We start from the raw sequence: 25,805 nt of genomic DNA, 5'->3' as shown, positions 1-25,805 counted from the left end.
AGCGCGGGTACAGAAGCGAGAAGCAAGTTTAATTGGTTAGTTTAAATCAAGCCAGGGGTGAACTTCGGTCAAGTGGGAGTCCTTGAAACAGCTGAGGGGCACTCTTGAAACTTTAACTGACTTGTCTATTTCTGGGAACTATCCGCCCTTGGCTCCGGGCTGGGGCCCAGGTGCATAACTGCAGATATCTCAGACCTGCCCTCTTGGCTGTACTTTCCCTATACCCTTGTAAAAAGCACTTCCTTCATTTGGTTCCCTGACCGGGCCCCCAAATGAAAGACTCCCGCAGTGGGTAGTCAGTCAGTTCAGGGAGACCCTCCCAAGGAACAGCGAGACCACGGCTTCGGATGCAAAAACAAGAGGTTTATTGAACACACAGGTACCCGGGCGACTCAGTCTTTTGAAAGACTGGCGCGCCGAGTAGAGCTCCTGGGTCCTTTTTATAGCAAAAAGCGCGGGTACAGAAGCGAGAAGCAAGTTTAATTGGTTAGTTTAAATCAAGCCAGGGGTGAACTTCGGTCAAGTGGGAGTCCTTGAAACAGCTGAGGGGCACTCTTGAAACTTTAACTGACTTGTCTATTTCTGGGAACTATCCGCCCTTGGCTCCGGGCTGGGGCCCAGGTGCATAACTGCAGATATCTCAGACCTGCCCTCTTGGCTGTACTTTCCCTATACCCTTGTAAAAAGCACTTCCTTCACACCCACATGGCTGGACACCTGTAGTTCTATTTTGAATTTGTCTTAGTGGTGGAAAGTCAGGGAATTTTAGTGTTGTTCTTATTGATTTGCAAGATATTTTTAATGTCTTCAGGGCAACAATCCTTTGTTAGGTTTGTTGAAAATATTTTTCTTATTTTGTCATTTGCTTTTCAATTTTTGTGGTTTTTGAAAATTTTAAACTAATCAAGTTTTTTGATTTTTTTTTCGTTGCTTTTATGCTTAGAATGTTCATCCAATCTGATATCACTTTAAATGTTTGCCTATATTTCCTTCTAGTTTATGTAAGGCTTTATTTGTTTTTTCTACTTTTATTGTTTATTCCCTCATTACAAAAGTAATTCATGTTTGCTGTAGAATTAGAAAAGCTTAGGCAAAATATAGACAGCTTCCTTTATTTTTATATTTAACCCTTTTTTAAAAATCTGCAATTATTATGGTATAAAGGTTGAGGAGAGAATCTGACTTAAGGATCTTCCAGATAACTAGCTATCCCAACACCATTTGCAGAACAATCTGCTTTTCTCCTCTATTGTACATAAAATTGTTGGGTGTATAAGAGCAATTTTTTCAAAATCTACCAGTGCTGATTTGTTTCAGTTCATGTGATTATGTAATAATTCTCTTTAACAACTCAAGTCACTTTTTTGTTTTTTTTTTTTTTTCAAAAATGTCTTGGCTGATCTTGTCTGTTTATTCTTCTAAATACACATGAGAATTATTTTGTCAAATTAAACCATCCCAGTGATCTATTGACTGAACTGGCTTTAAATGGAGTTTGGGCTTCCTCCTGCTGGGAGGGTCGGCTGGGCAGAGGCAAGTCCCAGACGAGGAGCACCGTGCTGAGGGCTGCTTTTCTCGGGGCTCCTCCGACCTGACAGCCCATGTGGAGCCTCAGTCAGGGTGGGAGGAGATGCTGCAGCCGTCCAGGAGAAGGATGTTGGGGACTTAGCCATGCAGTGGGGTTTGGCCAAATGGCAGGGAGGAAACCCATTAAAGAGATGGCAAGGAGGGGGATGACATCACACTTGGATACGGAGACTGAAGCACAAGGGAATTTAGGATGATTACTTAATTTGGGGGATTTTTAATTTTTTTTTGTTTTTGGCAGCTGGCTGGTATGGGGATCCAAATCCTTGACTTTGGTGTTATAACACTGCACTCTCACCAACTGAGCTAACCAGCCCCTTCCCATATACTAGAGTCTTCCATTTGGTCACGGGGTAGATGGTGGTGCTTTCCACCAAGATGGGGTTAGTGTATCTAAGGTTCCATGGTTCTGTGACTTGAGAACATGCTGGTGTGTATCCAGGTGGCCAGGTGTTATGATTGTTTTCTCTACTTAGGAGAGACTGAGGCTCACATTGCCAAGTGACTTGGCCTGGACACACTGTGTGTATGTGGCCACCCCGGGATTTACACCCTTTTGTATTGGCCACAGCCGGGGCTGGTCTTCCCATGGCCAGTGACGGTGGCCAGGCCCCACCCACCATTACTTGTGCCAGTGTTTCTTCTCCCAGACAGTGGTCAGGAAGTGTCCAGTGCAGGCCCTTGTCACCCTTACATTGGTGGACTCAGTAAAAAACTGCTTGGTGTTACTGGTTGAATTGTGTCCCCAGGAAAAGTTCTGTTGAAATTCTAACTCTAGCACCACAGAATGTGACCTTACTTGGAAATAAGGTGGTTGCAGATGTAATTAGTTAAGATGAGGTTGTAGTGGAGTAGAGAGGGTCCTTAGTCCAATATAACAGGTGTCCTTATAGCAAGAGGGAAGACTATGTGAAGACAGGTGTGCACACGATGGGAAGGCATGTGAGGACCGGCAGAAGCTGGAGCAGTGCAGCTGCAAGCCAGAGAATGCCAAGGACTGTCAGCCATCACCACAAGTTAGGAAGAAGCAAGGCAGGATTCCACCCAGGGTCTCAGAGGGAGCAGGGCCCTGCTGACAGCTTGGTTTGGGAGAGAATGAATTTATGTTGTTTTAAGCCACCCAGTGTGTAGTACTTTGTTACAGCAGCCACAGGAAACTAATACACTAGGTAGAGGATTGGCAAATGATCCTGTAAAGGTCTTCCCTTTTTCATAGGGGCCTGTGGTTAACCCATGAGTTTGGAAAGAGAAAGGGAATACAGGACACTGAGCCCCTGCTGGGAGCCAGTCCCATCCTAGATCCTAAGCAGGTTTGCTTATCTGAGCCTCACAATTTTGCAAAAAGGGTAGTATTATCCACATTTCACAGTTGAGGAAACTGAGGCCCACAGACATTAATGCCTTTCCCATAGACTTCAGGCTTCTCCTGTTTCCTGGCCACCCCGCATTGAACCAGGCGTGCCCTGGCCACTTGTCATTGCTTGGGGGCTGTGGGGAACCTGCTCTTGGATACATGTTTTTAGCTGACAGCATGCAGACTGTGGGCCTAGGTTATTAGTACATTTGATAACCATAAAGAAAGTAGCCATTTGCTTACTTTTCGATCTGAGTTACTTTTCATAGGCTTTTAAATTTAGGTTTGCATGACGTTCTGTAATGAGATTTTTAATTTCATGTCAGCAATTCTCAAACATGGCCTGGATTTACTCACCTGGTCCTTGAGGTATGATTGTGGGTTGATGGGCCCCGCATTTAAAAAAAGAAAAAAGTCCTTTCAACTTCATCTGTGATCATTTTTCAGGGCTCTTAACTGTCCAAATGTTGTATATGTAATTGTTATTGTGCTGCACTTTATGAAGAGGGTTTGCAAAGACAAAGACGAACACATCTTTATTTTGAGAGTGTGATATTTGACCTATTTCTGTAAAATGGCTTTGTCATATTTTATAACACTGTATCTGACCACAATATCTATACCCTTGCTCCTAGACTGAAGATCCTGGAAAATTAGGAGCTTTCTTTCCTTTTATTTTAATATCTCTAGTCCAGCACAGGTATGGCATAGAGGAGATGTTGAGAATCAGGACGGAATAGTGGTGAGAAGTGAGACGGACTGCCTGGGTGTGAATCCCTACTCTGCCACTACTACCGAAAAAGTGTGTGACCTTGGGCACGTCGTTTTATATTGCAGTGCCTCAGTTTGCTCATCTGTAAAATGGGGACAGCATCCACCAACATCATCGTCTTTGCCTTCATCTTCTTCATGGTGAGTTGGTTGACTGAACGAATAAACTGGCCTCACATAAGTGTACTGTGGACTAGTCTTAAGAATCCTCGCCAGCTCTGTGCTCTGGGGTTCTGTGAAAGTTGAAACTTTTTAATTAAGGATTCCGTGGTTAACTGAAGCTTGGGTGCTTTAGGATCAATATAGCAATTGACAGTTAGAATTGGACAACATTCCAAATCCACATCACCAGTCTCCCCATAGCGGTTACGTCAGCACCATATGAACTTTAGAATAAGTTGGCCTAGTTGGAAGAAACATCCTGTTGGTATTTTTGTGTGAATTGAGTTCATTTATAGATTAACATAGGAAGAGTTGTCATCTTTATGATGTTGAGTTTTCCTATCCAAGAACTTAGTGTGGAGTTCAAGTGGCTCAAATCTTCTTTTGCATTGTAGAAGATTTAAACATTTTCTTCATGTAGATATTGTAAAATTTCTTATTGAATTTATTCCTACGTAGCTTGTATTTTAGAATAGAATAGAATAGAAAAGAAATAGAAATGGAAGATCTTTTCTTCCATTATATCTTATGACTGGTTATTATTTTTATATAGGAAAGCTATTGATTTCTATATTAATCCTTTCATCACCATATTACTGAATTATACACAAGGATCAAAGTGTTTTGAGGTAAAATTCAGGTAGTAAAGGAAAATAAGTAATAAATAATTATACTAATTAACAAGAAAATTGGGAATTGAATGATCTTCCTTATGCTGTTTGTACTCAGAATTAACTTTGACATAAGAAAAGGTATGTTCTCAAAAATAATTGAGAGGTGGAAAGAAAAAGTACCTAACTTAGAGGAAGCACCAGCACAGGGTAAGGGAGGGACCCTAAACTGAGAGTTTAAGCCCTAGTTCGATCACCAGTTCATTGTAACATTGCCCACCACCTCGAGCCTCAGTGTCCTCATCTGTAAAATAGGACAAATGATAACTACCTAACAGGGTTGATGAGGAATCAAATGAGATATGGTATAAAAAGAGCACTTAGCATGTTGCATGGCAGATGTTTGATATTCAAAAAATATTGACTATTGTTATTATTATTAATATATCTATTCATTTAAGCCACCCTTGGCTTTTTTTTTTTTTAATTTGTAGGAGCTCTTTATGTATTAGGGAAATGAGTTCTGTATGTGAAATGTTTAGCTTCATCAGATATTAAAATGCATTATAAAGTCTGGGTAATTAAAAGTGGCATTGACACATGAATAGACAGATCATTGGATCCAAAGAAGAAGTCTGAAAGTAGATAAAGCTATGTATGAGAATTTACTTTATGAGAAAGGTGCTGTCTCAAGGTGGAATAGTCAATGAACAGTACAGATTAGGCTGCTATAACGAGACACCCAAACAGTTAAGATAAAAATATGTTTTCCTCTGCATAACAGTACAAGCACTGGAATAGGAGCTCACAGGTTTTGCACACTCGGGGTTCTAATGTTTAGTGTCTCTATCATTCTCAAGACGTGGTGTCATCTCATGGTCCCAGTGGCTGCTCCAGCTCTTACCCTTGTGCCATCACTCAGCCTGCAGGAAGCCAGAAAGAGAAAGGGGTAGGGGACATGCACCTTCTCTTTCAGAACATGCACAAGAAGCTGCTCACAGCACTGTCACTCCTGTGCCCGTTGGCCATACACCAGTCACAGGGCCACACCTACCCACAAAGGAATCTGGGAAATGTAGGGTTCACGCTTGGCAAAAATTTGTCTTGCTATTGAAGAAGTGGAAAACGGACATTGGGGACGACTAGCAATCAGAGGCCTGCTTGTATATGAAAATGACACTTCCCACATATCACTAGGTGACCACATACCTGGGCCTGCTTGTGACCCACTTTGGTGTGCCGGGGGGATTGCTGCAGCAGGAGGTCTCAGGGTCTTATTTCACTGCAGGGCCATGAGGGTATGTAATCACCATATCCAAATCAGCTTTGTTCAGTCTCTGGGGCTGGCTTTGGAAGGCTGCCATTTCACGGGAAGTGGATCTGATGGTGATGAGATGCAGCCTGGAGTCAGGTATCTGATATTTGCTGAAGTGTGGCAGACACTGTTAATGGAGGTCAGGCCTCGATCTTCTGTGCCAGGTGTACGGTAGGTGCCCATAAATGTTGGTTGATGAGTACTAGACTGATGTGGGTAAGAGGATCATTTGGATACAGTCAACAAAGCTAAGTTCACATCACTTACTTAACAGCACTGGACATGAGCCCATGCCAATGCTTTTATCTCTGGAGCTGGGGAAGAGGAGGCTTTATGTATAATCTTCTTAGAAACTTATGAAGACCAGACAACAAAAGCTTCTATGTCTCTCAGGCCATTTCTCTAATTAGGAAAAACAGTAAGGAAAAAGGTGGGGTGGGGCGGGGGAGGTGCAGCATCTTTTGAGTTTGAAAGCTGTGTTTAGGCCGGGACAGAGCTGCCTTTAATTATCCTGTCTGAGTTGACTTTAATGAGCATTATTTTTAATGCCTTCATTTTGGGGGATGGGGGGAGTACTATTTGCATCCAAGCATGTAAAACAGCTTTATTCACTAAGCTTGAAAGACAGAGTCACTGCTGTTGGGTCTGCAGAGATTCTGAGCCAGAAACCTCCTATTGGAGTCTCAGCCGGAAGCTGAACAGCCAGTTGCTATCAGGGAATCACAGGATCCAGGCTGGCCTGGGTCCCCCTCTTCCCATGACCATCTTCCCAGTGGCAGACATGGGAAAACACAACAGGACACATGGCAGGCAGGATCAGCCTCCTGAGAGCCTGACATTTCCTCAAGAGTGTCTCAGTTCACTTGGGCTGCTATAACAAAAATACCTTAGACTAGGTAATTTATGAACAACAGAAATTTATTTCTCACGGTTCTAGAGGCTGGGAAGTCCAGGATCAAGGTGGCAGCAGGTTCGGTGTCTAATAAGGGCCATTTCTCAGGTATGGTGCCTTCTATGTGCTCACGTGACAGAAGGGCAAAAGGGCTAGGCAGCTACCTCCCTCAAACTTCTATAAAGGCACTGCTGTGGTTTTAGTGTGTCCCCCCAAGTTCATGTGTTGAAAACTTGACCCCAGTGCATCAGTGTTGGGGGGGCCTGATGGGAGGTATTTGGGTCATGGGGGCACCCTCATGAGTGGGTTAATGCCATTATTGCAGGAGAGGGTTCATTATAAAAAGATAAGTTTGACCCCCTCTTGTTCTCTCTCTCACACGCATAATGCGTTCTGCAAGGTAATGATGCAACGAGAATGCCCTCACCAGATGCTGGCACCTGGATCTTGTACTTCCCAGCCTCCAGAACCACAAGCCAAATAAATTTCTGTTCATTATAAATTACCCAGTCTCAGGTTTTCTGTTATAGCAGCACAAAATGGATTAAGACAGGCACTGATTCCATTCATGAGGGCTCTGTCCTAATCACTTCCTAAAAGCCTCACCTTTTAATACTATTGTATTGGGGGTTAGTTTCCAATGAATGGATTTTGAGGGGACACCAAAATTTAGATCACAGCAGATGGGTTCTTACTGACATGCCATGCAAACTGTGTCCATGCTCCAAGTTAGGGTGTCACCATCAGCTCAATGTCCTCTCTAGGAACCTGAGTCAGTCCTTCTAACCCAGTCAGCCACTCCATTCCAAGGCCAGACCAGTCAACACTTTCTCTGCCTCACTTCAGACCATTTGTATTTTCCTCCTTCCAACACATTCTCCATCTTGCACCTAATTTCTCTTTTCTTCTTTTTCTCTTCCGTAAATAATTTTTAAAAGAATGAAAGTAATATAACTACGTTTTAAAAACAGAAATAAGGAAGAAATAGTCATGCACTCATATAATTCTACATCTTAACAGCCATCATTAATTTTTATACATTTCCTTCAAGTCTTTTTTAATCATGAGCATAATTATTCTCATAATTATAGTTTATAAACAATCATTTTATCTTGATTTTCTTTCAATGTGTTAATATGCCTTTTCCTAAAAGTTCCCTCCAGTCATTCAGAAGATATGTACTGTTTAGCCACTCTTCTATTATATTGTGGTTAGGTTCTAATTTTTCACCTTTAAAATAGGATTGCAATGAACATTTTTATGTGAATAACTTTCTCAGTGTTCTGTACTGTTTCTTTGGGTATATTCACAAAGTCAAAGAAAATGAAGTTTTATAGCCTTTTATATTACAAAATTGGTTTGCAATGTTTTCTGCCAATTTTTAAAAATTTATTTATTTATTATTATTATTTTACATTCTAAGATGTTGTGGAGCAGTTGTGGGGGAGGGGGAGGGAAATGAGGGGGATAGGGTAGGAGGAGGAGGAAGTGTGGGGGCAGGGCCTGGTCAAAGCCTGTGGCACCCCTTCATTCTGGCAAGGAATCTCAGGGGGGATTCTGGAGGCTGCTTGGTCATGGCCTTGGGGGGTTGTAGCTGAGGCCCTCGCCCCACCACTCCCACTCTGGAGCTGGGGGACTTCTGGTCCTTCTAGGTTTTATACTTATTCTTTGGTGGTGTTAGACCTTTATTGGTTAATATCAGAACTTTGTCTCTGATCCATAGGTATTTTCTTTCAGTTCTGTGCTGGATTGTTAGCTACCCCCACCACTTAAACTCTGCACTGGAACTAATTCGTTGTCCTTTGCTTACTTCTAAAATGGGGGAACATCCTGTGGGGACCGGCACTTGAGCAACATGGTTGAGCTAAATTGCTGCTTTGCTGCTGATTCTCTGGGGAAGGCTTTTTGCATAGCTCAGGTTTAAATTGTTGACCTTGTAAGCACTTCCGGGTCATGTGAGGTCCAGTACACCCAGATTGTGTGGAAACTCTGGTCTGGGCCTGTCTTTTCAGCAAACTGTACCCCCTGCAGTTCTGTATTCCTGACTAGTCTCCACTGAGTGGTCCTGTTCTGACTGGAGGGCAGATCAGCTGTCCATGCTGTGCCCCATTGTTCCCCTGGTGGGCCCATCTCCCCCATCCCCCACACTCCAAATACTTCCCATGGGATGGGCCATGTGTTGGTCCCTTGCGATGACTCACTGGCCTCTGAGTGGCTCCTTTTTTCAGTTGTTGTGGCCCCGTGTTCCTATGTGGGTCCATGGGAACCCTGTCAGTGTTCTTGCTGGCCTGGGGGCCACCAAGGCCCTCTTCTCCCCGGCTGCTTCCAAGCAAGTTCGCATGAAGGGCACAGCAGCAGCTTTTCCCAGGTTTTGCTCCCTGCGCTCACCAGGGCCAGGTTTGAAATGGCCGGGGCTCAGAATGGTTGGAGCCATCTCTTTCTCTCATCACAGCTTCTCCTGCCTTCATGCACTCCATAGGTCTCTCCTCCTCTTCTCTCCATAGGTCTCTCCTCCTCTTCTCCTGAGCTCTAGCAGCCCCAGCTTGGCTGTCCTTACTTTTTAATAGTTGTAAATTGGTTGATTGTGGGAGAGAGTGATGCTGGGGACCATCTATTCTGCCATCTTGGTTGGAAGTTTCTATGCCAATTTTTAATGCTGTCAACAATGTTTAAAAAATGTCAGTTTCACAGTACCTATGATAGCAGTAGGTATCAAAATTTTTCTAGATTTTTTTCCTGTCTTGAAAATGTGAAAATTATACATAGAAAAAAAATTTTCTCCTTATTGGAAAAAGTAATTCATGCTTTTCTTTTAAAATTTAGGGAGGCCAAAAGAAAATTAAAATCAACTATAATCTTGCCCTCAGGGCATGATAAACACTGATAATATGGTCTGTATCCTATCCGAATTTTAAGAAGTTTGTTTATATAAGTTTTTCTTTCATTCTTTTTGTTTTTCTCTTTATTTCTTTTTTATTGAATAAAACTATCTTTTCACATGACAGTTTTATGCTATGTGAAATATTTTTAGGATATTAAATATTTTTTTTACAAAATTCCTCACTTTTGGAAATTTAGATTATTTTCAATTTTTTGTTGTCTTAAGTAATATTGTGTGACCGTGTTTATAACTAAATCTTTGCAAATTTTAAGAGTCCTGTATGTAAGAATGCCCCCTGCACTGGGTGTTATAATGTTTAAAAAGATATATATTGGAGGGATGGCCAGTGCGCTCACTGGCTGAGCGTGGTGCGGACGACATCATGCCAAGGGTTGCGATCCCCTTACCGGTCAGGGAAAAAAAAAAAAAAAAAGATATATATTGGGAGACTTTTAGGTAAAAAGCTATCTTGTTTAATTTGAATTAATGTAACTAAAGAGACAGAAGGCTTTTTTATATGCTTGTTGGGTAGTTATAATTCTTCCTTTGCTAATTGTTTGTTGTAACTTTTTTCTCTTTTTCATTGGATATGTCAGCCTTTTCCTAGTGATGAGGAAAAGATTTTTACACATGAAGATATTAATCTTTTATCTTTCATATATGTTGTAAAATATTTTTCAATTTGTCAGTTGCTTTTCAATTTTACTTACTCTTTTTCTTTTTCTTTCTTTCTTTTTTTTTTTTTTTTGTTTTTTAAGTTCTAAATCTTGTCCTTTGTGGTACCTGTCTCCAGATGTTATGCTATCCTGGAAAGGTTTTCTGCACTCCTAACATCACAAATGTTTTCTTCTAGTGCTTCTAATATTTAATTTTCAATACTTAAATATTTAAACTCTTTGTACTTCATCTTTTCACAATGTATATTCTAATCTACTTTCCTCTCCAAATAGGTAGTGAGTAGTTCAAAATGGTGATGTCAGAAAAATGACTGGTTGGCTACTTTAGATATCAACTCTTTTCAAATTAATATATAAATTTAGTACAGTTTCCATCAAAATCCTAATGAGATATTTTGAGAATTTGACCAAATGAGTCTACATTTCATCTAGGAGAATAAACATAAGAACAGCCAAGAAAATTTTAGAAGGGAAAAATTCAAAGAGGAGGGAATTAGCGTATCAGATATTAAAATATATTAAAAAGTTATAGTGATGAAAATAAAAGCAGCATGTTACCAGTGCAGGAACAAACAAATCAATGAAACAATAGAAATTTCTGAAACAGACCCAAGTATAAAAAATAATTTAGTACAGCATACCAGTATAGTGAAATAACTCAGATCAGTGGGAAAAGAAAGGATTATTAAATGACTGATTTTGACTATTAATGTTATGAGTTATATTAGCAAATTTTATAATATTGAGCTATCATTACAATTCAAGAATAAATACAGGATCATTTATTATTCTTTTCCTCTATGTTTAAATCGAATTTGCTAATGTTTTCTTTAGGGCATTAGGTACCAGCACCAGCCAAGTGATGCTCCTTCTCAGAAACAGATAGAAAGTAACATTTAATGAGCATATATCACGTGCCAGGGACTTTGCTAAGTGCTGTGTACACATTATGTACTGCGTTACATTTTACATTTCCCCATTTTCAAGATGGGGAAACTGAAACAAAAAGGGCATAAATGACTTGCCTCACATCTGCCACCAAACCGTACTGTCTCACCATTCCATGTCATTTGTTTCTTATCTCGAAAATTGGAGTCATAGAGGAAACAATCTAATCCACAGCCACACATATTCAAAGTAGAAATTATAGGAGGAGAGAACAGAGGAAAAAACTATGAAAGAAATAATCAACAGAGTTTCCTGAGTCTCACGATCAAAAGGTTTCACTGGGTAAGATTTATAAAGAGACCTACCTAGACATTTGGGGGGTGGGGGGAAGGGGATTTATCAATATTTTCTTTATATCTTAATGTGATATATTTTTATAAGTGGCCATATATTAGGTCACAATATAGTTTTAAAATCAGAAATGACACAGGTCCCATTATCTGACCATTAGGCCATACAACTAGAAATAAATAATTAAATTTTAAGTGTTTTTTTAAAAAAACTTAGATATAAAAGAAAATAAAAGCTGCAATGTCAGGGAAATAAAACATATGTATTTTTGGTAAGCCTAATCAAGAATACATAGAGTAAAAGATTCACAGTTGACCTTTGAACAATGTGGGGCTTAGAAGAACCAACACACCCCACACAGCCGAAAATCTGCATATAACTTTTGACTCCCCTAAAGCTTAACTACTTTCTTTTACATGTATTTTAAATTGAGGTATAATTTATGTAAAATAAAATGCACAGATTTCGTATGTACAGTTCTATGTGTTTTGATGAATTTATTCACCCAGGTAACTGCCACCCTAATTAATTTAATTTAATTTTTTATTTTTTACTTTTTTATTTATTTTTTGGTGGCTAGCCAGTACGGGATCTGCACCTGTGAGCTTGGTGTTATAAGGCTGCACTCTAACCAGCTGAGTTAATTGGCCAGCCCTACCACCCTAGTTAAGACATAAAACATTTCTCTCATCCCAATAAATTTGTTTTGTACCTCTTTCTATTTAATTCTTTCCACCACATGGACAGCCACTAATCTTTTTACTACTGTAGTTTTTCTGCTGTAGGAATTCATATAGTAGGTAGCCTTTTGTGTCTTTTTTTCTTCACTTAGTGCTTTCGAATTCCATCCATGTCATGTATATATTTCTAGTTCATTCCTTGTTGCTGAAAAATATTCCCTTGTATGGGAATCATTACAAATTATTGCAATATGTGATCTTTCTTATCAGCTTCTCTCTCTACTTTGTTCAGATGAAAAGCAAAAAGAATCAGAATTGAAGCTTGGCGAACAAATAAGAATTCCAAAATGGGATAGAAGTGGTATATGTCAAGATCTTGGCAGCAGCCAAAATGGACTATTTTGCGCCCAGAGTGGTCTGTGGGAACCATAACATTGGGGCATAAACTGAGTTGGGATGAGGGTACGAGATGATCTGCATAAACTAGGGCTTCAGGATAGGCACCATAAAGGGATCTGGGTGATATGTCTGTTTTCTCTGTGAAGGACTGGTCTTGACTTCAGCCTCAGATAATTGCTGTGGTTAAGCTTTTTCTTGTTGAACAGGCTTGTGTTTTTCTTTCTTGAGTTTTGCTTGTGGTTCTTGAACCAAACCTGCAGTAGTATGGGATGTACGTTCATTTTTGAGGCCATTTCTTTCTTAAGGCTAGGGTTTGGATACGGGTTCTTATGGAACAAGAGGTTCAAATCTTGCAGTTGTTTCTCAGTGAACGTAGTTCATCTCCTTTGGGAATGCTTCTGGTGCTTGCCTTTAGGAAGGTCCTCTGAGCCTGACATCTCATCTAGATGTGCTGCCACATTTGGGTTCAGTGATGGTTAAGGCAAGCTTAACTACTAATAGCCTGCTGTTGACCAGAAGCTTTACCAATAACATGAACAGTCTATTAACACGTATTTTGTATATATATTACATACTGTATTCTTACAATAAATTAAGGTAGAGAATAGAAAATGTTATTAAGAAAATCTTGAGGAAGAGAAAATACATTTACAGTATTGAAAAAATTCTACACATGAGTGGACCCACACAGATCAAACCAAGGGTCAGCTGTATATTTAACAGTAGGGATTAAAGATACAGGAGGCTGGAAAACATCGTAAAGAGAGTATTACATGTAACAAAAAAAATCGTAAAGAAAAACACGAATTAACTAAATTTGACTAGCCCTGAGACCTATTGGTGTTTTAAGCAAGTTGTTTGAACCATTTAAGGAACAGACAATTTCTAATCACTTTAAAATTTTTCACACCTTAAAATATATAGAAAGCTTCCTGCTATGGATTGACTTAAATGTGTCCCCCAAAGTCCATGTATTAGAAGCTTAATCCCCACTGAAACTATTAAGGGTGGGAAATCCTATTATGCAAATTGAAAGGTGGAGCCTCGAAGAGGTGATTAGATTGTGAGGACCATGCTGTAGTAAATGGATTAATAAGTTGATGGTTGAATGGTGGTCATGGATGTGGTTCTGAGGGCTGTAAAAGGAGAAAGAGTAAGGAGTTAGCTCTCTCTCTGCTTCTGCCATTTCACCACGTATTACCCTGTGTTGCCATAGTCACCACCAGGAAAGGGCCCTCGGCAGATGTGTTCTCTAAGATCAGGAACAAGATAAGCATCACTTGGCTGGTGCTGGAGCCTTCACATTCAGAGCAGGGACCCCATGGATGTGGAACCCAGAACTGGGGAGGGGAGGGGTGCACATGCACGCTGGCTGGTGCTGGGTCTCACAGGGCAGAAGGGCGTGATAAAGCTGGTTCTGCAAGTGGAGCGGAATGGCTTTGGCTGCAAGTAACAGACAACCTGACTTATAACTCCTTAAACAAATAGACATTTATTCTTTTCACATGACTAAAATTCTGGAGGTAGGTAGCTTTTGGAGTTGACTCAGTTGCTTAAAAACATCTTCAAGGTCCCAGGTTCTTTCTGTCTCTCTGCCCCACCATCCTTAGTGTGTTGGCTTGATCTCATACTTGTATTTCCACAGTCCCAAGACAGCCACCCCATCTCCAGGCATTATGTCTTCAAACCAGGAGGGAAGAAAGCATAGGGGCAAAAGGCCTTCTTCTGACAGAGCTTTGTCCTTTCATTCAGGAAGGTAGCCCTCCCCAGCAGACTTCCTCTTCTGTCTTATTAGCCTGAACTGGTCACCTGCCCATCCAAAGAGAATGAACCAACCATGATTCAACCCTGGGTCTGGGGGTGGGGTGGGGACCTATCTTTCATGAAGTGAAGGCATCTTCATGTCCTCACTGACCAAATTGAGTTCTGCTAGTGAGGAAGAAGGTGGAAGGAGACATGGCTGTTGGGTGGACATCGGGCAGGGTCTGCCGTGCTCGAACATAGTCGCCGGCTTTTTAAGAGCCCACTACGTGTCTAGTATACAAGGCTATCATGAGAGACTTTTTCACCTGCCTATTAATTCTCAGTCCAGATATGAGAGATGAGGGACACTCTGGTTACACTATGCCCGTGACATTCACCTCACTGTTGAGAAACTAAACCTGGTAAGTTTGTAGTGGTTTGTCCTCAGGGACCCATAGGACCTGCAGGACTTACCACTTTCTGGCCTTGGGAGTTTTGTGCCTGATGGGATCGTTCATTCTGCAATTTACCTAGCCCTCGCTAGCTTTATATATTTTTTCTTGTGAATCACCTGTGTCAAAGAGAGCAGGTAAATGATGAAGCCTCTAAGTGGTGTTGTCTTTTCACTGAAATCCAATGGGTGAAAACGTGCTCCTTCCATGTTCTTATCCTGGGACTGGATTGTAGTAAGTTAGAGTTAATAGTAAACTTCCCTGGATGAGGTATAAGAAAGGGTCATGTTTTGCTGGAAACCACTGAGAGGGGGCTCTTTGCAAGCAGTGTGTGTGCAAGGAAGCATAAGCATCTGTCTGATTTATTTGGTGTTTATTGGCTGCCCACATGCCATCTACCATGCTGAATTTGGTAACGGATGAAAGAAGAGGTAGAGGCTGCTGTTACAACAAAATACACTGGATGTGAACTTAGATATGAGTGAGACTAAGTAACCCTCTCAGCTTCTCTGGTCTCAGCTTTTCTCAACTGTAAAGTGGGTATAATAATATTCACTCCTAGTGCTATTGTGAAAATTAAATAAGATGATTTGTGTGAAATTACTCTGACAAGTGCCTGGCACTTAGTGGGCATTTAGACTATGTGAGATGAGCTGAGTTAGTGACTAAAATACAGTCCATCCCCTCCTGAGGAGATAACACATATTTAAAAAGCTTTAATATGTGGTGGAAAGTAATAGATGTCATGCTTCAAACTTTCTGGCCATGCAAGGCTGGTTCAACATTCTAAAATCAGTTAATGGAATCCATGGTACTAACAAGTAAATAAGAAGAAATACAGGATCACATCAATAGATGCAGAAACAGCATTTGACAAAATTCAACATCCATTCATGATAAAAACCCTCAGCAAACTATCAATAGGTGGCGACTCCCTTAACCTGAAACCAGACTCAAAAGATATGATTTCATTTATATGATATTCTGGAAGAAGCAAAAGTGTGCTGAAGGGTCAATGGTCTCCTGGGGTTAGGGATGGGGGGATGATGTGACCAATAAAGAGCATCTGCAAAAATTCCACAGCTAACACCATGCTTATCATGTTTTTGTCATACACTTTCCTCTTATAATTTCCCCCCTGTAACTAGAAAAAGCATTCCTACTGAATATTGTACTAGAAGTTCTAGCAAGTGCAGTAAAGCAAGAAAAATAAATTAAAAGTATCCAAATTAGAAAGGAAAGAATAAAACTATCCTTCTTCATAGGTGATACGATTATCTACATAGAAAATAGGTGATACGATTATCTACATAGAAAATCCAAAGGAATTATTTTTTTTTAAATCTCTTAAAACTAGCAAATGAGTTTAGCAAAGTCATAGGACTTATGAAAAAAATCAGTCATATTTCTGTACAGTAGCAATTAACAGTGGGAAACTGAAGTTTAATAAACAGTATCATTTACAATACTCTCCCCTGAAGGAGACATTTAGGCTTAAATATAACAAAATACATGCAGGGTCTATATGCTGAAAACTACAAAATGTTGATGAAAGAAATATTAAAAATGTAAATAAAAGGAGAGACATACCTAGTTCATAGACTGGAATATTCAAGACAGTTAGGATGTTAGTTCTCTTCAAATGATCTATAAATTTAACACACTCCCAGTCAAAATCCAAGCAGGATTCTTTGTAGATAGCAACAAGATTATTCTAAAATTTATATGGAAAGGTAAAGGAACCAAAATAGCAAAAATAATTTTTTGGAAAAAAAAAGAATTAAGTTGGGAGAACATGTACTACACACACTAATCAAGATAGTTTATTATTTGCAAAAGCGCAGCCCCAGAAGTCAAGGGAACAGAGTAGAGAGCCCAGGGGTGGACACGTGAAAATACAGTCAACTGATTTTTGACAAGGGGCAAACATTACTTAGTGGAGAAAGGACAGTGGTTTCAACAAATAGTGCTGAAACGATATGCAACCTCCCCCCCAAAAAACAAACAAATGAAAACTTCGACCTCAAAAACCTCACAACAGATTCAAATATTAACTCAAAATGGGTCAGAGATATAAATGTAAAACTATAAAACTCTTAAAAGAACTCATGGGAGAAACTTTATGATCTTGGGTTCAGCGAAGAGTTCTTAGATGTGAAAACCAAAAGCATGATCCATTAAAAAAAAATCGATAAGTTGGACTTAAACCAAAATTTGTTCAAAATAGAATGAGACAAGCTGTATATTTGTAAATCACATATTCAACAAAGGACTTGTGTCCAGAATATATAAAGAACTCTCAACTCAACAATAAGAAAACAAACAACCTCACTTTTAAAAAACGGGTGGGACAGGCCAGTTAGCTCAGTTGTTTAGAGCATGGTGCTGATAACACCAAGGTCCAGGGTTCAGAAGGGGAAAAATCATTTCACCAAAGAAGATGTGTATATGGATGGCAAAGAATGAAAAGATGCTCAACATCATTAGTCATTAGAAAAATGAAAATTAAAACCATAACGAGATACTATTACACAGCTATTAGAATGGTTAAAAAAAATACCAGCAATGCCAAATGCTGGTGAGAATGTTGAGCACTGGAACTCTCGTGCATTTCTGATGAGAATGCAAAATGGTACATACACAGCCACTCTGCAAACAGTTCAGCAGTTTCTTGAAAAGGTAAACACTCTTAGCAAGTGACCCCGCAATCCCACTGCTCAGCATTTATCCCAGTGAAATGAAAATGTATGCTCACACAAAATCTGTACATATATGTTCCATTGCATTATTCAAAATCATCAAAAATTGGGAAAATACTAAATGTGCATCCATGGATAAACAACAGTTGTACATCCATATTATGGAATACTACTCAATATTAGTGCATGCAACAACATGGATGAATCTCAAATGTATTATGTTAAGTGAAAGAAACAAGTTTCACAAGGTTACATGCTATATTATATTAGTCCATTTTGGTTGCTTATAACATAATACCTGAAACTGGGTAACATAAAGTAATGAAATTCATTTCTTACAGTTTCAGAGGCTGGGAAGTCCATGGTCCAAGAGACGCATCTGGTGAGGGACTTCTTCTGGGTGGGAACTCTCTACAGGGTCCTGTGGTGACACAGGATGTCACATGCAAGAGAATGGCCTGAGCAAGAGAGCTAACCTTCTCACTCACTCTCCTTATAAGGCCCTGAGAACCACACCCATGACAACCCTTAAACCATCAACCCATTACTCCATGAATGGATCGATCCATTCATGAGGGCACAGCCTTCCCAATCCAATCACCTCTTAAAGGCTCTGCCTTCCACCACCATATTTGGGATTAAGTTCCAACATGAGCTTGGGGGGAACATTCTATCCACAGTGTGTAAGATTCTGTTTGCATAACATTATGGAAAGGGCAAATCTATAGTGATGGATGGTGATAGTGTAGGTGGGTAATGAGTGATCACTGGGAATTAAGGGTAAGGAGATGGTCTGACTGCCAAGGGATTTCATGAAGGAATGGGGGGGATGGAGATTGTCCTTTATCCTGTAAGTGGTGGCAGTTACAAGAATCTATGCATGTTTTAACTCTTAGAACTATACACCAAGAAAAAGAAGAAGAGTTTTATTGTTATTTAAATTTTAAGAAGTCTAGCAAGAATCTGAAGAAGAGGAGGCAGGGGGCCACAGGGCATTTGGCCTCTGTGTGTCTGGTCTTGAGTCACCTTCCAAAGTAGGGGTAGTTGGGGTCTGGTCTGGAAGATACTCAAAGCTCTCAAGTTTCAGCTCCCTTTGAATGCGGGCTTCGTTTGCTGTCTTTAACCAAAATGGCACATGGTAAGTGTTTTCACATGGGCACCGCTTCTGTCACTTTAATGGGTTTCAGGGAATCGTTGTAGGTGGGTTGGGGTGAGGACATGCCTGCGAGCTTCCTTCGACTGAGGACTACAGGCCACACAGGCCCGAGTGGATGCAGTGGGACAGACGAGACTCCACTGGGACCACACAAATGCACAAGCTGCTTCAAATCTTCCAGGGCCCTTAAATTCCCGGCAACTAAAAGGAAACAGAGAGGCAGCCTGGGGTGCTGGAAACATCACCAGCCTGGAGACAGGGCAAGATTTGGCGTGGCTGTGGGAGGTCGCTTTATGGTGGCTCATTCTTCTCTGCTTATAAAATAGGGATGGGGTGTTGGGGGGCCGAATAGACCGGGGTTCTCAAACTGGGCTCCGCCAAGTTCTAAAGGAAACAGAGGCCCTTCCCCAGCGGTGGTGAAAGGGGCACAGCAGGTAGTACCTTCATTCCTATGTGCCTTTCAGCCAGAGCTGTTCCACTCTGATTCTTTCATAGACTGGGCCTCTGCAAGTTGCCTTCTGTTTAAACAGCGGCTTCTGCTTCTTTGAAACAGAGTTTAATCAACACAGGATGGGATGTCTGTAAGGTTCCTTTGGAGCCCTGTGACTCGCTGAGTCAGCCAGATGCTTCCCCAGCTGGGGACTCTGACCCCGCTCTTGGTGAGGGAGACGTGCAGGCCTATCATTTTAGATTCATGAAGGCTTCACTCTGGGAAATTGCTTTTGACATGTTAGGAAGAAAAAATTCTCAAAAGAAGCTCCAAATAATTTTAATGATAACATTTTAAGTCACGCAGAGGAGGGTGATCTTTAGAAAAACGTTCTCATATCAATTTGCAGACCTGTTTGTACAAACAAGTCAAAGGCAATTTTCTTTATGGAATTACCAGCAAATAGAAACTTGCATTACACTTTTGTGCTTCAGCCACGTCTCTCCCTCTTTTCTGACCCTCCCCCACACCATCCCTGCCTCAAGACAGAGTCCAGTGAGTGGGGGCTCAGGTGGAAAGTCAAGGCCCTGGCCAAACAGATGGGGATTCAGGGCAGGGAAACTGAGCCATGAGCCGAGGGACCCTCTGCTCAGTCCTGCTCAGGCTATAAAGTATACAGTTTCTTTTGGAAAGCCCCAATCCTTCTGTTATTGGTGATTTGGGCCCCTGTCAGACATTCGATGGGTTTCCTTCCTCACTGGCATTAGGTTGGGTTTGGTGGGCTCTCCTGATCTGGGCAAATGGTGCAGAATGTTAAACCAAAAGGCAAGCAGACAGGGTTTGTGGTAGAGCCAAACACCGAATCTGCCAGCCCCCTGTTGTCAGTTAGAGTTTCCTTGGCTATTTTATTTGTTTCAAAAGCATTTCGAATACCTGTTTTGAAATGCGATCTTCCGTATCCACTAAGATGCACCCACGAAGGCCCATTAAGGTAGCACTTTTAAACTCACCCCCTCCCACCCACCCCCAGATCTCTGTAATTTGGGGTCAGGGCCGGCTTCATGGGTGAGCACCTGTGTCCTGCACTCAGAGGGCCCCGCATCTGGTTTCATGCTCTACTATTGCATCTGAAAATTCTTAATCGTTTTTGAACAGGGTTCCTGCATTTTTATTTTGCACTGTGTCTTGCAGGTTATGTAGTCAGTGCCATCTGTAGTTTTAGATTTGAATTATTGTTGTAACATTATCATTTTTATGTTTTATATTTTAACTCTAAAAAATGTATTTGTATATCTTTTCCTATAGCTAAGATTTATAGCAATCATTTGAACTTCTTGCAGGGGCTTGCTGCCAGTCTGACTGGGAGAGTGTGGTCTGTCAGCCAACAAACAACTTTTCTTAAAACGCTGTGCATGTTGTGGGAGAGGGGAAAATAGAAGACACAAAGGGACTTATCATTGAATTGCGGGGAGAGTTTTCCATGTGAGCAAAACCACTTTCTCACTGAGCAGACGCCTTATGGGGTGACTTCTGGGTCCCAATGCTGACTTCCACACCAACCTCAGGGATACAGAGAAGAACACAGCACAGCCCCTGCCCTCAAGAAGGCCTTGTCTAATGAGAGTTTTCCAAACTTTTTAAACCTCAAACCATAGTAAGAAATATGCAACCGAGTACACATATAAATACATGCACATAGAAAGGTGAAACAATGTACTGATTATGTTCAGTGTACTCTATTTTCTATTCTATTTTATTTCATTTTAAAAAATACTAGTTGTAGCCCACAAATTTGATTTTACAACCCATTAGCCTGAGTCTTAAGAAACACTGCTCTGATGGAAACTGTTGTGTAAGCAAATAATGATGTTTTGATAAGCATTATAGTGGGACTCGTGCGCACTTCCAGAGGAAGTGGTATTTGCTCAGTGTTGAAGGATGAGAAAGAGCTTGCAGTGGAGAAGTTGGCGGTGGTGACGAGGTGAATTCCAGACAGAGGGGCCGTGTGTGAGCTTGGGGAAAGAGGAGAGTTCCATGGGGCTTGGGTGCTGGGGAGATGGTCCTGGGAAGGCAGAGCAGCTGGCGACGGAGGACATCCCATGGCAGGCAAGAAGCATGTGCACTCTCCTGTGAAAGCCATGGGGAGTTTGTTTTTTAAACAGCTTTATTTGAAGTATAATTTATATACTGTAAAATTCACCTATTATAACCATACACTTGCCTGACTTTTAGGAAATTTATAAAGTTGTGCAACCACAATCCAGTTTTAGAACGTTTCTGTCACCCCAAAAAGTTCCCTTGTGCCCATTTCTGTCAATCCACATTCCTACCTCCCAGTTCCAGAAAGACTGATCTGCTTTCTATCTCTGTAGATTTGTCTTTTCTAGAAATTTCGTACACATGGACTCATACAATCCACAGTCTTCTGTGTCTGGCTTCTCTCACTCAGCATCCTATTTCCGAGGCTCATCTGTGTTGTAGCATGTATTGGTATTCCATTAATTGGCTATACCACAGTATCCATTTGCCAGTTGATGGACGTTTGGATTATTTCCATTTTGGGGTTATCATGAAAAATACTTCCATGAGTATTTGCAAATGAGTCTTGGTGTGGACATATGATTGCATTACTCCCAAGGAGATCCAAGGAGTGGAACTGCTGCATTATTTGGTACATGCATGTTTAACTCTATAAGAAACTGCCAAACTGACTTCCAGAGTGGATTCGTCACTTCACATTCCTACCAGTGGCTTATGCAGGTTCCAGTGTCTCCACATCTGCTGGAGGATTTGAGCCGAGGAGGGATGTGATGAGATTTGCTTTTTAGAAAATTCCTCCAGCTGCAGGGTGGGAGTTAACTGGGAGAGCAGGGGAGAGGGACAGAGGCAGAGACAGGAAGGAGAAGTCCAAGTCCTGGGCTAAAGCCACAGCCGACATGGGTGGAGGAGAGAAGGAGCCATAATCCAAAGACATGCCTGATGAGGCATGGAGTCGAGGGAGAAGGAGCCAGGGAGCACTCCGCTGACTGGCTCAGTGTCACACAATTAGTAAGTGACACAGAGAGAAAAGATGGAGGTGACTTAGGAGCAAGACTTACATCAGGACTGAGATAATGGTGCTGTGCATCTGGCCCATACCTGGCCCGTTGAGCACCACTGGCTAAGCAGTCACACCCTTCAGGATCGTTCCCACATCCTTTAAGGGCAGTGGTTCCCAGCCTTGGCTGCACATTTGAATCACCTAGAAAGTAAGATCTGTTGCTGGCCGGGTGCTGGTGTAACTGATCTGGGGCGCAGCCTGGGCATGAAGAGGCTGAAAACACCCAAGTGATTTTAATGCACACCTGGGCAGAGAACCACTGCTCCATCAAACTCTCAGACCCAGGTGCACACTGGAAACACCTGGGGAGCTTACAAACTACTGACGCGCCTGAGTCTGACACAGAGCTTGTGGTATAACTGGTAAAGGGGGAGGCCTGACCATCAGGAGTTGTAAAATCTCTCCAGGTGATTATAATGTGCAACCACATTTGGGAGCCACTGCTCTAAAACATCTTGTTTGGACCCAAGAGTCTATTCTGAGCAGATGCTTCTAATGCATTTCCTAAGAACGTGTTCTTGATTCTCTTGCTGTTTCAGAAGTAGACCCAGAAATCTTTTTTCCCTTTCAAATGCACAGACCATTTTTCCGAAGCATTTTATAGTACATGTTGTTAAAAAATAAAACCACATTCCACCACACATGTTCCATAAATCCATCTGGTTTACATAAAATATTTACAAATACAGATACAGAGGAATTTAATGATATTTGTGGGTAAGGAACCAGCATATTAGTTGTATGTTGCCTGCTCTGTGGTCCATGTGACATATGTATACATAAACATGCAGCAGATACATATGACATACCACGTACCTGCAGGTCAAACAATTTATTTCGCCAGGACCCCAGATTGTACTGGAAAGCTCAATTATGCATACTTTTCTTGCCAAAATATTTTCAGATAGTAAATTAAATACACAAAATGATGGCTTGTAACTTCCCCCTCCAGGTGTTTGGCATTTGTGCATTCCTGCCCATGGAACCCAAGTATCTTTCAACTCTTAAAGCCATAGCTTGAGGAGGAGGCCAGAGCTGTGCTTGAGCCTTATTTTTAAAGTTGGACTGTTTTACCAAGTACCCTGGAGTCTTAAGTTTTCTAGGTGCTGTCTGTGTTCTGTGCACTTAATCCCTTTATTCTTTGGTTTGGGCCACAGCAGAGGGCATCAGGGTGGAATCTTGCCCCTGCCTATCCCAGCCCCAGGTCCTCCTTCAGAGAATTAAGACGTGTTGGCTGAGATTTTTCAAGGCCCAACCAGCAGCCCTGCTGAAACCTCAAGTTCATTCTCTTTGGCAGTCAGGGACCTCTGAGTCCCTAGTGTGCACTTAGACCAGGCCCCCAGGTATGAACAGCTCAGCTCAGCTGAGGCCAACCCCACCATCCCACTTCCCCCTAAGGCTCCTTGCTAATGGGGACCATGGGTCCAACCTCCATGTGTCCCTAGGACTGGGTCCAATTCTTGACTTATGCATCTTGACTGATGAGAATTGGGAGGGAGCTGGCACCAATGGAGATGGATCTGACCATACAGAAGCCAGATGAGGGATGGGGGAGTAGGGGCCATGGCTGCAGGAACCCAGGTGCGACAGTGGGCACCCTCAGAGCCTGAGGACTGAGAACTCAGCGGGACCAGGGCCATATGTTCAGAGGCTGGATTGACCCCTGGGCAGGTCACCCATCAGCTGGGCAGGTAGCAGCTGAGTCCCAGCTACATAGAGTCCCACCAGGGACATCGAGGCAAAGGCAAGGAGTTCCCCCAACGCCCCTCCCCACCACACATCCATTCATCCACTGGGAACTATCAAATGTGGCTTGTGCTGGACCCAAGGATACCATAGAAGGGGCCAGATCCTGGTGGCCTCCTGCTCCCTGCGCTCTGTGCCCAGTTCTTTACCTGCAATCTCTGCCCAGGCCTTGTTTCATCTGGGTAAATCAGAAAGAGTTGATTATAATCAGGCACCACCCCCACCTCCCACCAGGAATTAGATAAAAGGTCAAGATTATATCCCACTGAGATGGAGGGCAGGTTGGTAAGAATATTGGACTTGGAGACAGATGGTCCTGAGTTCAAGTACCTGTTCTATACAGCCTTGTGATCTTAGGGAGGGAGATCACCAGAAAACAAGGAAGAGGAGATGAGGCTCTGGATGTGCTCTATCGACTACACAAGGCAGCAGACCTTGTCTCCACCTCTACCACTGTGCAGCTTTGACTGAGAGGCATTAAGAGACCCTCAGTCTCTTCTTTTGCAAAATGGGGGTAACACCATTTAGGGTTTTTTCCAGGATTAGATTAATTGAAGCCTACCAGAAGCATGGCATAGTGTCTTCACACAGCAAGTACCCAATAAATGTTAGCTGTTAGTTCTGTGACCTAGACTGGTTGGGGACTGAGCAGAGTTAATCTTTGGGTTCCCTCCCTGTTTGCTCCATGGGAGGGCTTAGCTGGTCACCAAAGGCTGCACAATGACACCATAAGAGAAGCAGCAGATTGTCCACCATTCTGGTGCTTTTGTTCTGAGTCAGCCCTAGGGAATGTTTGATTATGATACATTTTGGAAAAAGCCAACAGGTTGCGTCCAGTTTGTTTGTACCATAGTTGGTGTTCTGTGCATTCTGTCTGAAACACAGCATCCGCACTGACCCCAGCCCCCTCACCTGCTGCTCCTGCCCTTCCCACCTCACCTGCTGCTCCTGACCTTGTCACCTCTGCCAGGACCCTTCCAGCCATCTTGATCACCCATGTGTTCTCACATGGGTCCTGCAGGTCTCACCCTCTCCCCACACCTCTGTCCTGTCAGTCTCCCTGCCCTACTTCTACCCCAGTCGTCAATGGCCACCTGGAATAGGCCAGCCTCCTAAGTGGTCTCCCTGCCTGTCTCTCTCTCTCTCTGCAGTCAACACATCTACACACCAGGCAACTGCATTTGGGGCTTAGCATCCCTTCTTAGGATGGTATCCTGGGCTCTTGTCTCCCTCACCCCATCCAACTCTTCCACCCCTGTCTTCTGCTGGCTGGCACTCATACCTTTACTGGGCATCCCTGTTTATTTCCACTTGTGCTGACCTCTCCCTTCCCTGTCCCTCAGCCTGGTGAGCCCGGGTGCATTCTTTTGCCTCGGTTAAAATGTCACCAGCTCTGTGAAGTCCACCTGGATGCCCAAGGAAGTTAAACAGGTTTTCTGTGTCCTTCCATAATGCGTGGTACGTTATGATGCTGTTTGTAATGACCCACTATATGGCTGCCTTCCCTCTTGTTCTGTAAACTCATCTGGAGCAAGAGTTATATCCTATTATTAAAAAAGCAATAGTAAAATAATAGCAGCATATTCCGTACTGTGTGGAAAGCATGGTGCTAGTTGATTGTCTGCACGATTGGTTTCGTTCCTCAGGGGGAGGGCTGGGAAGTTGTGGGGGATGGGGACACCTTCTCCAGGGCCACCTTCAGAGCACACCATCTAAGTAGAAACAGGGCCCTGCTATGCAACTGTGGCTTCAATAGCAGCTTCCCCACCTCACCGCCCTGAAACCAGATGGCCTCCAGCCCCTATGCTTTTCCTAATGAGAAATTCTGCAGCCACCAGTGAAGACTAGGATATGGGTCCTGTTACTATCCAGTTTTACAGATAAGGAAACTGAGTCTTAGAGAGCTACAGT

At 42.2% G+C, this 25,805-nt stretch overlaps 1 protein-coding gene and 1 pseudogene across 1 annotated transcript in view; one reads left to right on the top strand and one right to left on the bottom strand.

The window, feature by feature from the left end:
• COL23A1 (collagen type XXIII alpha 1 chain) overlaps nt 1-25,805 on the top strand; it is a 346,587-nt gene that overhangs the window by 127,073 nt on the left and 193,709 nt on the right. The window lies entirely within an intron of this gene.
• LOC134369488 (divergent paired-related homeobox-like) lies at nt 12,436-13,005 on the bottom strand (annotated as a pseudogene).

The sequence above is a fragment of the Cynocephalus volans genome, chromosome 2 (genome assembly GCF_027409185.1).
Source record: "Cynocephalus volans isolate mCynVol1 chromosome 2, mCynVol1.pri, whole genome shotgun sequence".
NCBI classification, from domain to species: domain Eukaryota; kingdom Metazoa; phylum Chordata; class Mammalia; order Dermoptera; family Cynocephalidae; genus Cynocephalus; species Cynocephalus volans.
This window is presented reverse-complemented; position numbering and strand designations above follow the sequence as displayed.